General features: G+C 39.6%; 1 protein-coding gene and 1 non-coding gene across 2 annotated transcripts in view; both read left to right on the top strand.

Annotated features, from left to right (window-relative positions):
* Positions 1-17,574, top strand: part of GALNTL6 (polypeptide N-acetylgalactosaminyltransferase like 6) — a 1,162,176-nt gene that overhangs the window by 831,612 nt on the left and 312,990 nt on the right. The window lies entirely within an intron of this gene.
* TRNAG-CCC (transfer RNA glycine (anticodon CCC)) lies at positions 13,254-13,326 on the top strand. The gene has a single exon. It is a non-coding gene; the product is annotated as a tRNA-Gly (tRNA).

Genomic DNA, 17,574 nt, shown 5'->3' with positions numbered 1-17,574 from the left:
GCAGGAATTTAGTTTTAGGGATGAGAAATCTGACACCCGGTTGATTCTCTTTCCAATGTGGATGGCCTGTTTTTTGTTTGTTTGTTTTGGGGGTGTCGTGTTTTTGTTTTTGTTCTTTTTTTGCGGTACGCGGGCCTCTCACCGCTGCGGCCTCTCCCTGTTGCGCAGCACAGGCTCGGGTCGCGCAGGCCCAGCGGCCATGGCTCACGGGCCCAGCTGCTCCGTGGCATGCGGGATCCTCCCGGACCGGGACATGAACCCACGTCCCCCGCATCGGCAGGCAGACTCTCAACCACTGCGCCACCAGGGAAGCCCTGGGGGTGTCGTTTTGTTTTTGTTTTTTCCCCTCCTTATTTGAAAGTGTTTGGAATTTTTTTCTTTATTCTTAGAATTTAGAAATTGCACCTGGAAATAATAATATTTTCTTTACTATTTTTAACTGGGGTTAGAAGAATCTTTAAGATCTAACTCGATTTTTTTCCTTCAATTTAGGAAATTCTTTCAATTTTTTTTAACTGTAGTTTTTCCTTTGTTCCTTCTCTTCCCGGATAAAACTACCGTGTAGATTTTGGTATGCCTAGCTCAATTCTTCAGAGTTTATTGTTTATCATTTTTCTCAAAATATCTCTATTATCTTTTATTCTGTCTTCTAAGAGTATTCCTCAAATTCCTTTTCCAGTTCAACTAAATTGAAATTAGAAAAGTGGTCATTCTGCCCCTCCATGAATCTGATCATTTTTTGCTAGCAATCATTTTTTCTTAATTTCAAAAAATATTTCTCTCTTCAGTTGCTTCTTTCACATAAGGTTTTATGTTATCAGTAAAGAACCTCTCAAATATTGTGGTGAATGATGATGGTTATTTTTTCTTTTCTGTTCTCTTTTGCCATTAATTCTTTAGTAGGGGGCTTGTTCTATGATTTCTCATCTTTGTCCAAGTTTTTCAAGGAGCTGTCTCCCATCATATGCTCCATGATTGTTTTTGTCATTTCTAAATAACAGTCTAGGCCAGTGACATCTCAGAGTGTGTTCCTTGGACCTTCACCATTGGCATCACATGGGAACTTGCTAGAAATGCATTCTCCACCCTCACCCTACATCTTAATCAGGAGCTCTGGTGTGGAACCAAGGAAACTTTTAACGAGGAGCTAGAAGGCGTTTTTCATTCACATGAATGATGGTTTGTTTGGAAACTGAAATGGAGTCACAGTACACATGCCCTTCAAAGTTTGAGAAGCAAGTTTCTAAGCTGATTAGTATCTGCAGCTCCTGTGGACCCCAGCAGTAACTGTGCAAAGTAACCATCACCCTTGCCCTCCAGCGATACCCACACTGTACTCCAGAGGCAGGTGGGAATCATCTTGAATATAGTAGAGAAAAGTAGGCAACTGATGGGCATTCCAGCTCAAACATCCCGCTTCCTTTCCAAAGCCATCACCACCAGGTCAATCCTGGGGGGACGATGAGTCCAGCTGCTGTGAGTGGAATTCAAGCCACGTTCCCCAAACCCTTTAATCGTTCCTTTCTGGCCCCTGCCCTTCATGCCCACCCTTCCCTCGTCCCTCACTTCTTGTGGGTGGCAGAGAGAACCCTAGGGGCATCTGTGTTTGGTTAGAGCTATAGCTCCCAAGAGGAGCTAGGCAAGGAATTAAGAAGGCTCGACATTAAGGGGATACACCGCTAGGGTGAGTTTTTGTATGTTTGTTTCATTTTCCCCTCCGGGTCTGTTGTCACAGGTGTGTAGATTACTTGAGTGCCACACCCTTCTCCTTCGGGCTCTGTCTCACCCATGTCAGGCGTTCCCTGCAACAAATCTTCCGTGTTATTCAGTACACCTTCAGAGCGGAGGGACACTAAGTGACAAAGCACGAGTCAGTTGCTGTATTCACCTTCTGTCACCCCTGTAAAAATCAAGAACTTAGCCTAAAACAACAACCATTTCTTATCTCGCAGTCTGAGGCCACAAGTCCCACACAGCTGACTCTGCTCTGGCTCACAGATGGTGGGAGGGCTGTGTCCCTTGCTGGGGCGTCTGGGGATGGGTCTGCTTCCAAGCTCACTCGGGCTGTTGGCAGAATCCAGTGCCACGGGGTTGTAGGACTGAGGTCTCTCAGTTTGCAGGGGACACTCACATTCCTTGGCTGGGGGCCACCTTTCTCCAGCTTCCAGCCCCCAGCACTGGCCGAGCCTGCCCCACACTCGGGGTCTCTCCTGCTCCCTCTCCCCCTGCAGTCCTCTGAGCAGCTCTTCTACTTATAAGCAACTCATGTGCTTGCACTGGGCCACCCCAGTCTTCTAGGATAATCTCCCCATTTCTAGGGCAGCTGATTTAGTGACACTAATTCCACCTGTCCAGACCCTGCCAAGCAGCTCCTAGATTAGCCTTTGATTGAACACAGGGGGTCAGGAGTTTGAGGGGCAGCGCTGGAATCCTGTCTCGCCTACCTGCTCCACGTAAGCCATTAGCAAGGACCTGCAAATCCTTATTTTGACCTAAACTGCCAGGTACCCACTGGGGATCCTCATGCTTATCACTTGGAGGGTCTCATGACCCCCTCAGAAAACACTTTGTCTAACTTCTGAAGGAAAGCCCCTCGCCCCCCGCTTTTCCAGTGCTGAATTATGTGGCGAGAACCCCTCACTAGATCCCCCTCCCCCAGGAAATCACAATGGCTTCATCTGAAACCAAAATGCCTCAGAGACTGGGACCTATTGATGATCGCCTTTCTTCTTGCCTAAGACTTAACTGTAGATTTTGGCCCTAATGTGTCCTGGGTCATTAAAATGGGATTTGGAGAGTTAAGGTACTTTTGTGAGTTGAACTCACTCTCTGGAAACCAAAAAAGATATGAGAAAAACCATACTGCTCTTGAGAATTATTGCCATTGATATATTTCGCAGTACTAATATCCTCTACTAGGAACTTGAGTGAAATGGAATTGAATGAATTCCATTTTAAAACATGAATTGAACATGACCAGTCACAAGAATCCAAGGGCTAAATTTCAAATAGTAAAGGTTACAGAAACCCTCTATGTTGAGCTAACCCTCTAATGAGAGAGACTCCCAACACTGATGTCTCAAATGGTTTTTGAGGACACTACAGAGAGAAGCCACATAATTGGAGGGTGTCATCCATTCCAGGAGGGTGTCCTGGAAAGAGAAGGATCAAGCAGCTGACACAATTAGGCCATGAAGAGGTTTCATTTAAAAGCTGAGAGCAAAATCGCTGTCCTTTCATCACTACTGTAAGGAGACTTCGGATACACCCCCTCTGGCAGAGCTCTAGTCCATAACGTAAAGAGCGTTGATTTATCGCCTGCTTGGCTTATTTTATTCCTAGTCAGAAGCACGGCTTCAAATTAGCTTCACCATTTATTGGCCTCTCTCAACCATAAAAGCATCTTTTCTCTCTCTTGGTAGTCCAGCTCGCCATCTAAAGTGACAGAAGAAAGCTCCCACTCAAAGTCTGCATCCATCCTCCCCTCTGGTCCCACTTCAAGATGTTCATCATATGATTCAAAGGGAGGTGAAAATAAGCCACAGGCAGTGCAGCGCCAGTTTCCTATCTGAGAGGGTTTTCACAGCAGAGCCATGTGGATGACGTTCAAGGGCAGCTGAGAAGGATGAACTTCCGCCCACACTGGACTGAAGTCCTGAATTTGAGAACTCAAACTCAGAAAGTGGTGGTATTAAACACTAAAATATTTTGGGGGGGAAAATGAGTTTTATCCTATAATTTTAGGTCTGTTATATAGTTGTTGAGCATTAAGATGTTTTGAGATATTAAATTCAAAATCTGTCATTTGCAGTGTTGGAGCATCTGGCATTAATCTGACACCATCAGCACCCAGCTATGTAGAAATTGTGTGTGACCATTGTGTTGCCTGAGATCAAGGCTCAGAATTGTGATCACTGATTTCTTTCCTCTATTTCATTCAATCTCTGTTGTTTCATCCATGTGGCTCAATGCAATGAGCTGAGCTTTCCTTTTACTCTCTAGTGAAATAATTAAGAAAAATATAGATTTCCCCCAAATTTTATGTTGGCGGCTTGCTTTAGCTTCTGAAGAGGACCAATAAGTCTGAACCCTCAGTGAGCAGACCTAAACCAGACTGTATTCTAGTTGTCCAAGGAGTTGACTTTCATGTTAGTAAACTTGTAATGTTTATTGAATTTGGAGCCCTAAAGACCTGGCTCAAATCATGACTCTAGAACTTACTGATTACGTAACTATGAATGGATAAAGCTCTCAAAAACTCAATTTTAGGGCTTCCCTGGTGGCGCAGTGGTTGGGAGTCCGCCTGCCGGTGCAGGGGACACGGGTTCGTGCCCCGGTCCGGGAGGATCCCACATGCCGCGGAGCGGCTGGGCCCGTGAGCCATGGCCGCTGGGACTGCGCGTCCGGAGCCTGTGCTCCTCAACGGGAGTGGCCACAACAGTGAGAGGCCCGCGTACCGCAAAAAAAAAAAAAAAAAAAAAAAAAAACCTCAATTTTATATTAAATGGGGAGAAAAGTTATCATTCAGGGTTGTCATAGGAATTACAGGTAATATCTCTACCATGCCTAGTATGGCAGAGAATAAGAACTAAAAAAGTAATACGATAGTTTTAATTTTCTATTCTTATGTCTCACTCATATTATTTTAATTAATCTCAAAATATTCTTGTAAAGGTAAAATGCGATAGAATTTATTTCATGCCTTTAACTGGTGACAAGGAAGGCAAAAAAAAAATCATTCTGGGTGTTTGTGTAATTGACTGTGGGTAATTTTAGACACCAGTACACATTACAGCTTTATTAAAATGAAAATATTTTACTTTTTAATTACTTTCAGGAACTTGAGTATGTGAGGGGTGGCTGACAGAAGCTTGATTTGCCTTTGAGAACTCCTTGGACAATTAGAATATAATCTTGTTTAGGTCTGCTAACCAAGGGTTCAGACTTATTAGTCCTCTTGCTGCCTGATTTTAGGTTGAATTGAGCTCAGTGTGATTTAGCAACCATAAAAATAAAGGTCCACTCCGTTTTTGCCTGTTATTTAAGGCTGACCTGCACAGTAATATTCATTTATCAAGATACTACTTTCCTGTTTAATCAAAGCATTCATTTCGAGAGTTACCAAAGATAATCCACCTTAAGATACAGCTTTATATGAATTTTCCTCTAAGTAAATGAACAGAGAGCTCATAGGTGGTCCATCAAGAGTCCAGGAGGCTATGTATTATTGCTTGGGGAGATTAGATTCTATAATAGCTTAAAAAAAAGAAAGCTTTCCAGTTGAGGCTTTTGTGTGTTTTTGCCACTTCAGCAGTCATTTCTTTTCTGTTATGGCCAAGTTATTATGGAATTACAGAATGCTGAAACTTAAGAGGAACTTGACAGACCATGTAATTGAAAGATCATCACTTCACAGATAAAAACAATCAAAACTGAAGTCCAAGCGGTTGTGTGTGTGGCCCAAGGCCACACAACTAATAAATGGCACATGCCCCAATTCCTATTTTTTTTTATTCCACAAATATTTACTGAGTTTTCATTATGTACAAGGCACTGTGCTCAGTACTGGGCAAAGAAAAATATAAGTAAGGAGTCACTGAGCCCTGGAGGAACCCTTCTCCAGCTCTACTTTCTCAATATTTAGTGCTTTCTATCATCTCTGAACCCTGAGGTACGTACATCCCCAAAGGAGAAAGGACGTCTGCCCTCAAATTGGGTTCCTTAATAGCAGCTAAAGTTTAAGATCTCAAGTTAGATACTTAGCTCTAAGAAGGAGAGAGAGAGAGAAAAATGAAAGAATTTTAGATGTGGCCCAAAGTAATGTTTTTAAACAGGAAAGTATATGATAGTTAGTGACCCAGAAAAAAAAGTAGAATTTACTTAACCCAGGAGGCTCATTTTAAGTTAAAATTATGTCAAGTTCTGATGCTTTTAAATTAAACTTTTACTACTTAGCCATGTAAAGTATTTGATTTTTGAAAAGTCTTCATAATCAAGCAATTAGCAAAAAAATACAAGGACATTTACAAAATGTGGAGAGACACTAAGACATATCCATAAAGCTGGACATATCCAGCTTTAATTCCTTGCCAAGTGGAAGACTTTTTTCCAGTCTTATTTTAAATTATATAGGTCTCCCTTTGAGAGAGGAAAAAATGACGTCTCACTCCTCTACCTCTAGCAAAAGAATTCACGAAGCAACACAAAATGGTCTCGGTCATAAATATTTGTTGTTCTAAGGATGTGAAAATACAGCTACCTATGACTGGACTGTTTCACAGACCCGATAGGTACCACTCCGGAGCTTACATCCCATCAGCCAGGTAACTGATTCCTACTGAATTTTGGTCTCAGGCAAACTGAGCAAGTAATTTTCTACTTGGTTCTCTGCTTTATTATGTAAAACACAAAGCATGCCCTTAAAAATATGGGTTATTCATGCATTATCCTAACAGGCACTGCTCTCCATCTGACTCATAAAACGGATGGGCACCCCTCAGAATGAAACCGACAGGGTGAGGTATTTGGCAGCTTCATTTCACACGTCCACGCACATTTGTTTTTATAACTGTGGTCGCTTTCTGTTTTCTCCTGAGTGATTTCTATGTGAGCAACTGCTTAGAATTTAGTTGTAAAGATCTGCCTGCATCAAAAATAGGCTCTCAAATGGGACCCTTCATTTTGAAGTTAAGAGATATTAGGCCATCTGGGTGCAGGGGCTACTAATGTTTCCAGCTTTAAGGGGATGAGATTTAAAAGGTGCTGTTGACTATGCCAGATACAATGGTTTTTTGCTGTTATATCCATCCTGTTCTGGTTCTACTTCAGAGTTCAATTAAACACCTGAAGTGCTAAGTATAATCTGTGCAAGCAATGGTTCGCCTCACGGGATCAACTCACCTGCTCTAGCTAATTGTCTATCCCTGAAAAAGCTGATTTTTCCAACAAATAACTAAAAAAATGTCTCCAAGTTTACTGCTGTAAGAAACAAATCAGCTATTCAGAAGAGAACATTTTTCTATATTCATGTTTAATGACTAGTTCAATGTGTGTTAATTGCTCTTTACATAGTGAGAATTATTTAGGGTTAATTGTACAATATTTTAATATGTAGAGACTTGGGATTGTATTGCCCTTCGACCCAATTCAACACCCCTTGAGCTTTAATAGCACTCATTACTTTCCCTGCCACTTTTTTTGAGGACAGCTCCACCTTGGAGAAACGGAAAAGGAGAAAGGGGGAGAAATGACTTTAGCAATTCACTTTAACAGCTATTCATTAGGCCTCCACCATGCTCAAAATACTCAGCTTAAGGACAGGGGGCAGAAAACAGCAGCCCCTGGTCTTGTTCTTAAGGAGTTTATGGTCCAGTAATGGGTGCGGCCACGCATATGAGCCATATGAGCCAAGTAAGAAGAATAGAATAAAGAATGAAACAGAGGTGCATCTGAAGAAGTATGGAAAGACAGTAGAGGGAAGGAACAACTCTAACTGCTGTACAGGAAGAATTTTCTCGAAAAGGAGGAAATTGATAGGGTTTTGAAAGCTGGAAAAGATTTTTATAGCAAAGGATGAAAATTCCGATTGAGGAAACAGATTGAGCAAATGTGTTGGGAAAGGAGAATTCACATAGTATTGGGGGAACTGGTATAGAACGGGATATATGGAAAAGAGAGTGGTGCATGGTCCGCTGAGGCGATATGGGATGTTTTGTCTCTAATTTACGTACATTTTTTAATTTAGTGCAACCAATCCCGCACGTGAGCCTTTTTCCCTAATTTTATTGAGATATAGTTAACATACAGAACTGTATACATTTAAGCATGATTTGACTTACATACACCATGAAATTACCACAGTAAGTTTAGTTAACATCTGTCATCTCATATACCAAAAAAAAAAAGAAGAATAAAAAATTTTTTTCCTTGTGATAAGGACTCTTAGGATTTACTGTCTTAACAACTTTCGAATACACAATACAGCAGTGTTAACTGTAGTCACCGTGCTGTACATTACATCCCTAGTGCTACTTATTTATCTTATTAACTGGAAGTTTGTACTTCTGACCACCTTCATCCAACTTCTCCCTCCCCCTCCCCCCCGCCTCTGGTGACCACAAGTCTGATCTCTTTTTCTACGAGATTTTTTTTTTTTTCCTTTCGCACATAAGTGAAGCCATACAGTATTTGTCTTTCTCTAACTTATTTCACTTTGTATAATGTCCTCAGGGTCTCTCCATGTGGTTTCAAGGCAGAATTTCCTCTGTTTTTATGGCTGAATAATATTGTTATATATACAATAATTTATTTATCCATTCATCTGTCAGTGGACACGTAGGTTGTTTCCGTGTCTTGGTGACTGTAAATAACGTTGCTGTGATCCTGGGGTTTCAGATAACTCTTCAGCATAGTGTTTTTACTTCCTTCAGATACATTCCCAGCACTGGAATTGCTGGCTCATATGGTAGAGTCCCATTTTTAATTTTTTGAGGAACCTCCATGCTCTTTTCCACAGTGGCTGCACCTAATACATTCCCACCAACAGTGCACAAGGGTTCCCTTTCTCCACATCCTCCCAAGCATTTTTGAGCTCTTGTCTTTTCGATGACGGCCATTCTAACAGGCACGAGGTGATATCTCATCCTGGTTTTGATTTGCATTTCCCTAATGATTAGTGATGTTGAGCATCTTTTCCTGTACCTGTTGGGTTGGTCGTTTGTATATCTTCTTTGGAAATATGTCTATTTAGGTCCTCTGCCCATTTTTTAACTGGATGATTTGGGGTTTTTTGCTATTGAGTTCTATGAGTTCTTTATATATTTTGGATAGTAACCCCTTATCAGAGGTATGGTTTGCAAATATTTTTCCCATTCTGTAGGTTGTTTTTTCTCACGTAGACATTTTAATCTCCTAATGCTAGATCCTCAGGCAGAGTTTCCAAAAACGGTCTGTTTCCCTCAGCAGCCACAACTGTGGGGCAATTTGCCCACTGGCTGTGATCTGATTGCTTTCTAGGGAGTCCAACCTATAGTGCAGAGGATCGAGAACAGCCTAAGCTATGGGATATAGGGAAGACAGAAGCACATTTCCTTTCTAAGAAAACATTTCCCCCTTTGCCCATTTGTTAGCCTTTTCTTTGAAAGAACCTCCATTCTTTCATAAGGACCATTATTCTACCATCTTCTTTCCCACGCACTGGGAGCAGCCATTGGCATACACAACTCTCCTCAACTGTTTCTTGATCTGCTTCGGTTTATTTGCGGAATTTGGAAAGGCTCCCCTCTCTCTTGATGCATTCTTCTGTGATATCAGTCTCTGGTTCTGGGTCTGATGGAAATACATTCTCTCACAGGTGATTTTTCAGTTTCAAACAGGAGTTAGCAAATGATTTCAGTAAAAGCCCAGACAGTAAATAAGGTTGGCTTTGTGGACCAGATATGCTCTGTTGCCACCACTCAGCTCTGCCATTGTAACATAAATGCAGCCATAAGCAACATGAAATGAGTGAGCATGGCTGTATGCCAATAAACTCCAGTTAGGGACACTCAAATCTGAATTCTGTACAGCTTTCACATATCATAATATATCATTCATCTTTTGATTTTTTTCAACTACTCAAAAATGTAAAAATCATTCTAAACCTCTGGGTCATAGAGACAGGATTTGGAGTTGGCTAGTCCCTGGTCTAAAATGTGACAGCGTGACCTGTTATACCTGTGCTTCTAAAGCATTATACATTTTTCTAGACACTGCATCTATGAGTATGTACTGTTTCTCCACCATTAGATGCTGACCTGGTTGCTACTACTATTTATCCCAACTCTATTACCTGACCGATTATTATCATCTTTATTTTCTACTGTACATAGTTGATAAATGTTGTCTTATTTAATTTTGACAGCTGTCCCATGTGGTATACATAAGAACACCAACACAGAATAGCTAATAGTATGGTTTTGTATATTTGAAATTTGCTAAGAGAATAGATCTTGTGTTCTCACTACAAGAAAAATATTGTAACTCTATGAGGCAATGGATGTGCTCCTTAGCTTGACTGTAGTAATCATTTCACAATGTATACATATATCAAATCATCATGTTGTATACCTTAAATATAAAAAATTTTATTTATCAATTATACTTCAGTAAAGCTAGGGAAAATAAGAACACCAACACGAAACGTTAAGAAATTTGCCCAAGATTACATGATTTTTAAGTGGCAGATATACGATTCAAATCTATTTGAGTATTGTACTACAGTTCTCTTGAAAAAAAAATATATGACTTCCATATCTTCTCTCAATAATTTATTCTTTGCTCAGGTTTTCCCTCAAACATAACTATCTATGATTACTTTCACATTTTCACTGCTTACAACAATCTTTGGAGCTGAATTCTGGTAATTTTGATCTAATTATATTTTCCCATTAAAACTACATATTGACTTTTTAATCATCCCAATATGTGAGATAAAAGAATCACTTAGCATACTTTATTAATTTAATTCTTAAAATCTACATGAATTAAAGTGGATTCATAATAATAATGGCAAATATTTCTGAGCTAGGTTCAGAAAAGAGTCTTTACATATGTTTTCCTCTTTGATCGTTTAATCTTTATTATCCCTATGAGATAAATAGTGTTATTTTCTCCATTTTATAGCTGAAAACCTGAAGCATAAGGAAGCTACACAGCTTTACCTAAGATTCCACAGCTAACAAGTGACAGAGCCAGAATCTGAACAAAGCCTATCTGACTCCAAGTATATGCTTTATTAACCTAAATAAATAATAAAATAATAATCATAACAAATAATAATAGTAATAGTAATAAGAAGGAAAGAAAGAATGAAAGAAAGTAAGAAGGAAAGGAGGGAGGGAGGGAAGGAAGGAATCTAAAAGGTTTAAAAGTTGTACTGGAAAGAAAAATTAATTGGGATCTAAGAGAGCTAAATACTAGTTTTTTTAACCAGATATGTGAATTTAGGCAAGCCACTCTAGCTTCTTTTATTCCCTCTGTATGTCCTTTTCCATCTGTAAACTGAGTGCTTAAGTCTAGGCATCTCCATGCTATCTTCTAGTTCTATCATTTTATGATCCTATTTTTTAAAAAATCTTTCTCCTCCTTGCTGACAGAAAAGCACTTTTGAGACCTCAAACGTTATTACATAAGCCCTCTTTGATTATTTAAAATCTGTACTATTTAAGTACCATCAAAGACTGTCAAAACAGATATTTTATGTCTAGCATGGATGGAAATGCATGATTCCCTGTAGAATGCAGGGGTTACCAAACACTAATCAGTTGAGACAAAGATTCGAGATGAGTATATGCATCTCACCACAGATTTATAATCAGCCCTGGCTGGGCTCTTTCATGGCAGAATCAGAAACAGAATGAAAGAGGCCCTGAGCATAGAGACACAGAGAAGTTTCCATCTTACTGACAGAAACTCTAGCCTCACTCGCATCACAGCTGTATGTCTCTTGTGATTGAAGAGACCCGGGGTGCCCTTTTCCCAGGCTCTGAATGGAGGTGTGGCTTCTGCGGTGTAGCTCGTGGAGGGTAATTAAGGGAATCAAGCAGAATTAGTCAATTGTTAATGCCTGGTAAATAATGAAAGCTTATTCTGGCTGTTCTTTTTTCTATCAAAAGAGTCAACAATGTTCTTGAAGTCTCTGGGATCCTTTGTGGTATTCTTACCCTGGTTGTTTTACTTTCTTCTGAAAAGCAGATTTTACTGGTCTAATTGATGGAAAAAAGAACTTCTGTGACATGTTTTAGATCACTTTATTCAAGATGAATTAAAAACAATTAGTGAAGAATATACATCAGTGTCTTAAGGCAGATGCTGTTTCGTACGTATAATAGACATATGTATACAAAAGTATATGTATCTATAAGTTTCTAACACTATCCTGTGAATAATGAATTGTAATTTAATATGGAAAAATTAATATCTTATAATGGTATAATACTTTATAGTTAATAAGTCACTTTCCTGACTATTACTGTATTTCTTAGAGCAGTTATTTGTGGAAATATTATTATTCCTATATCATAGAAGAGTGAAATTCAGAATATCAAGTCATTACTGCAAGAACACATAACTACTAGGTTTCAGGACAAGGACCTGAATGTAAAGATTTGAATGGCACATCCAGTGTCCTTCCCATCATGCCACAGTGGCCTCAGAGGAAAAGTAACTCTGGAACACCCAGCTCTTCTGATTCACTACCCCCAGCTCACCTCAGGGTAACTCTGGGGCATACAGTATGTCTCTCCTCATGCTTCAGTATATTTCCTAAGAAGAGCCTTTTCCTCTGTTTATGTCCTGAAGGGAAAGGATGGGAAAAATTCAATTTCACAAAATTAAAACTCTCAGAACAAACAAACTAAAGTTTGTGTGAGAAAAGGGAAGACAAATAACAGAGGGAGGAGATGGTCATATGACCGTCAACATCTGGTGAACAGAAGCATAGAATCCCTAACCAGGTAGATAATAACCGAGCTGGAGAGATAAAACATGAACAGACAGGATGTAGAATATTGACTGAAAGATTTATTCTATTTTACTATATAAGATAATGTAACAGAAACCAAACTGAGGTCTTATTTTAGATCACTTAATGCAATTTTACAAGAATGGTAACCTTAGAGTCTCTTAAGAAGATAAAGTTGATTTCATTAATTTTTTTTTTAGTGTGGCAAATTCTTAGTAGAAATTGCTGTCATGCACAGTAAACCAATGGAACTTAATATACATAAAATCAAGGTGACAGACTAGGAAATAGTGTAATCAAGGATAAGCTCAAAAATAGCCATTTGTCTAGTAGAAAATGTGTAAAGGAATTTGGGCTAGAGTTTTCAGATAAAATACAGGATAGCAGTTAAATTTGAATTTTAGATAAACAAATAGTTTTTCAGTATAAGTATGTTCCAAATATTGTGCCCTATATTTTATTGGCTATCCTGTTTTGGGTCAGTGTATATGGGAAGTGCTAGCAGGACTCAGCTATGCCTTTGCAATGAGTGAGCTGGGGCAGTGCTTTCTCCCCACTTCGAAGGGCCTTTATTGATGGCTTTGTGATTGTGACATTTAAAATCATTTTAACCTGGTCGATTCCATGAAGTTTTGCAAATAGAGATTTTAATTTGGTATCCTGCCTGAAAGTGTTCCCCAAGAGCTAAGAGAAGGAAATTAGGGGGAAAAAATCTGAGCCTCTCCTATACAATAAAGTTGATATTAGGACTTCCCTGGTGGTCCAGTGGTTAAGACTCTGTGCTCCCAATGCAGGGGGCCCAGGTTCGATCCCTGATCAGGGAACTAGATCCTGCGTGCAGCGACTAAGAGCCTGCATGCCGCAACTAAAAGACCACACACGCTGCAACCAAAGATCCCTCACACCGCAACGAAGATCCTGCACGCCACCACTAAGACCCAGTGCAGCCAAATAAATAAATAATTTTTTTAAGTTGATATTCATGATATTGCCTTTAATTCTTAAACACACCTACCTATGTGATAGGTATATCTAACCTATTGTACAGATGAAGGAAATGAGGGTCAAAGAGAACACTGATTCCCCAAAGTGTGAGACAGGGCATCTTCCTCTCATTAGCTCAGCTTCTGTGAGAAATGTGGGGTGGTGTGGAGAGACTCTGCCCAGAGAGAGAGACCTAATCCAGCCAAACATCAAACATCATCAGAGCCAAAGAAACGCAACCCAAGGTGAGAGGCCGTGGCATCTGCCCTGTCCTCCAAGGGGCACTTTTGTTTCTTGAATCATAATGTTCTGTGGTCACATCCGCAGAGCCAGGCAGAGCCCAGATCCCAGGGCTGGAGAGAATTCATAATTTCACATGCATACCTCATATGCATGTGCTTTACTTGGTGATGGAAACTGGTCCATCATGTCCTTGTAAGGCAATATGAAAATACTTTGGCAACTGGAAATGTTTGCAGCCAACATGACGATGTCACTTGTTAGAATCAATGTGTCAAAGTGTGAACAATAATTCATTTAACTCTTTTAACTCAAAACACTCTTTACACTGAACCTTGAAAAACAATTTGCATTTATTTTGGTTGGAAAGCCATGAAAAAGTAATCTCACAGCTTTACTAGAATAGATATGGCTCTTATTATCTGTCACTTGGCCATAACTACACAGTATGTAACAACTTCCAACCAAAGATATTACAGTCGGAAATGGACAGGGACAGTGTCACAGTGAGTTCCCTTTGTTAAGGATTTAGTTAGCTGCTGAGCCCTTGACATGTAAACTGAACAGAATGAAGCAGTTGGTGAAACACTGGCCACACACAGCAGAAGGGATGATTTTTCACAAAAAACTACCAGCTGACTGACAGCATTATTCTTTATTTTAAAAACAAATTGGTGGAAGCAGAGGTTGGCTTTCTCTTGTGTTACTAGTTTGAATTGTAGGCGTTACACAGAGGCCATTCTTGTGACCTCCAGGAGGTAAATCGTTCCCCAAATCATGGATTCACTCATCTGCCACAAACAGAAATCATGCAAGCCAACCCTCAACTTTGCAAGGCCAGCTCATCCAACTTTAGATGAATACAAAAAGACAGAGAGATAGCTGTCTGTTCTTGACAAAAATTGCTAGGAGTGAAAACATATCTTTACCACCCAGTTATTAGCTATTTCAGTAGCTTGACAACACAGTAAACAAGATCAAAACCTGTAAAACTGAGTTAAGAAATTTTTATACATAAGCAGAAAGTTCATTATATTGGGTTGGCCAAAAATTTCATTCGGGAAAACCCCGAGCAAACTTTTTGGCCAACCCAATGTAAACCATCGGATATTACTGAGTACGACAGCTTTTACTTCTAGATCCCAGATTTCCAACTAGTTCACGCATTCATAATTTCACATGCATACCTTTGTTTATAAGGGCATTTATTCAATTAACATCTACTTAGCAGCTATTCTAAAATATCTAACTTAGATGCTGGGGAATACAAGCAATCATAAACCATTTTCTGTTCTCAAGAACCTTCAAATTTGGTCATATATATATTTTTTGAATGTTAAATAATGATGCAATAAATTAGATGACCCCAAAATACATACGTGTTAAATAAGTAAAACATATTAGGGTCCATAAGAGGGAGAAATCAAGGTCATGGAAAAGTACGAAGAAATTGAATGGACCTCTTAAATAAGCGTAGAGGTTAAATGGGGGAGAGACCAGAGGCATTTTGGGAAGGAGACAAAGGAAAGAATGGATATAGGACAGAGCTGTCCCCATGGGTGACATGCATGGCCTGGAGGAGTCCTGTGAACACCAGTGACAGTGGGACACACACAAGATTGAAAACTGAACACACTAAAAATAATAATAATGATAATACAACAATTGTGAAAATGGACGACCTATTTCATGTGTACTAATCAGACACATGAAGAGTCATTGCTAAGGAATGCCCTCTAAGTAGTTACCATATTTTAAATTCTTAACAAGGTGTCAAATGTTCTCCATTTCTGAGTTTCTGTAGCTTCCAGATATTTATCCACTCAAACGTCACTTCAACTTAAAGGTAGAAAAGTTTTCATCTTCTGATACCATGGTCACCTTTGGAGAAAACTTCCTATATTCCAAGTACTACAGGACTCTGCATGCCCTCCTACACGAGTTTAGGGTAAGGAAGACGGCTCCAGCTTGATGACATATTCTGACAATCACATTTGCTAAGTGATACACCTCACTCAGGATGGGTACTTCTCTATCCTCCCTTCTCTACCCACAGTAGAAGAATCCACTGTGGGGTCACACACTGAGCATTTTTCCTGCCGAGTCCAAGATTTTTCTCAATGCTGTTGCCCAACACACTGGTCAGAATTGATGCATGAAATAAACTACATGAGTGTACTTTCATCTACTCTGTTCAAAGCACTGTGTGAAGTTCAGTCTAGGTAGACCTCGTGTTTAATGAGTATAGGCTCAAGATTCTTGAGCGCTGCATTATACAAAATATTCTAACTAGTACTTTCAACAGTCTTATGAAACAAACTATCATCCCCTTTTTACATATGAAGGAACCAAAATCCAGAGAGATTAAACAGCATGCCTAAAACCATATAGGTATTATTGATGGAATCAGTTTTCAAACCCAAGCTTTTGACTCTCAAATCATATGCTGGGGTATCAAAAGCCATAAAAAAAAGAACACACCAGCCTTCCATCTCCTAGGAATTTAATCAGTAAGATAACCAGACACAAGTAGATATATGCTTTTTTGGACTGTTGTTTATAAAAGTGGAAAAAAATCTGAATTCTCATCAATTTGCAATTGATTGAAGAAATGTTAGTTCCCACGTAAAATGGAATATTACATAGTCCTTAAAATTCTGTTGTAAGTTTATATTTACTGGCAAAATTTTATGATAGCACTTGTATCAAAATTGCTGAAATAAAATATAGTGATTAGTGTCAACTGCTGGTGAGGAACACTCATATGTTGCTGATAGACATGAAGAATAGTACAGCCCCTCTGAGAAATAATTTGACATTTCTTACAAAACTAAACATGAGTTTACCATAATAATCTAACAATTGTACTTCTGGGCATTTGTTCCAGAGAAATGAAAAACTTCCGTTCACACAAAAACCTGCAGGTGAATATTCATAATGGCTTTATTCATAATAGCCAAAGCCTGGAAAAAACCCAAATGTTTATCCTTCTCACCATCCATGGGTCTGCTCTTCCACTGAACTTTTTTTTTTTTTGCGGTACGCGGGCCTCTCACTGTTGTGGCCTCTCCCATTGTGGAGCACAGGCTCCGGACGCGCAGGCTCAGCGGCCATGGCTCACGGGCCCAGCCGCTCCGCGGCATGTGGGATCTTCCCGGACCGGGGCACAAACCCGTGTCCCCTGCATCGGTAGGTGGACTCTCAACCACCGCACCACCAGGGAAGCCCCCACTGAACTACTTTTAATCCTCATTACACATGATTCATGTTCCACCTTCTGCATTTCCTCATGCTGCTTTCTCCACCTGAAACGATCTCACTCTTCAGACTCGACATTTCCTAACCCTACCCATTTTCTTCATTGACTAGTAACGTGCTTATTACTCTGTGAATTCATGCTCATTCTAGGTTGAAGTTAATTCATTTTTGTTCAAAGAGAAAATTGTTAAGCTCACAATACTTATTAATATTGAAGTTACCTGTATATGTGTATCTCCCTGACAAGATGTTTATCCCCCATAGCACTTAAGATACTGTCTTGAACATAGTAAGCAGTCCGACGATTGAGCTCTCAAATTTTCAGATGTATAGGTGAACATACTGTGGGAAATCACCATAAACAGGCAAAAAGGGGGAGGTATGTAGAAATGGAAACAAAAAAATTCAACAAGATTAATGTAGGTGCAGTTTTGAAAAATCTGGAAAATGAAATACCAAAGTAAGTCATTTAGTAAATCGTGTTCGTTAGCTTAAAATCTAACTAATCATTGGCATTTGCTCACTTGTTTTTCACGGGCATTTCTACTTGATTATAGATGTCTCAATTGCTAAAATCATAGCCTTAGCCA

Source organism: Lipotes vexillifer, unplaced genomic scaffold, assembly GCF_000442215.2.
Source record: "Lipotes vexillifer unplaced genomic scaffold, Lipotes_vexillifer_v1.1 scaffold668, whole genome shotgun sequence".
Lineage (NCBI taxonomy): Eukaryota > Metazoa > Chordata > Mammalia > Artiodactyla > Lipotidae > Lipotes > Lipotes vexillifer.
Note: the sequence above shows the minus strand (reverse complement) of the source record. Positions and strands in the feature narration are given on the sequence as shown.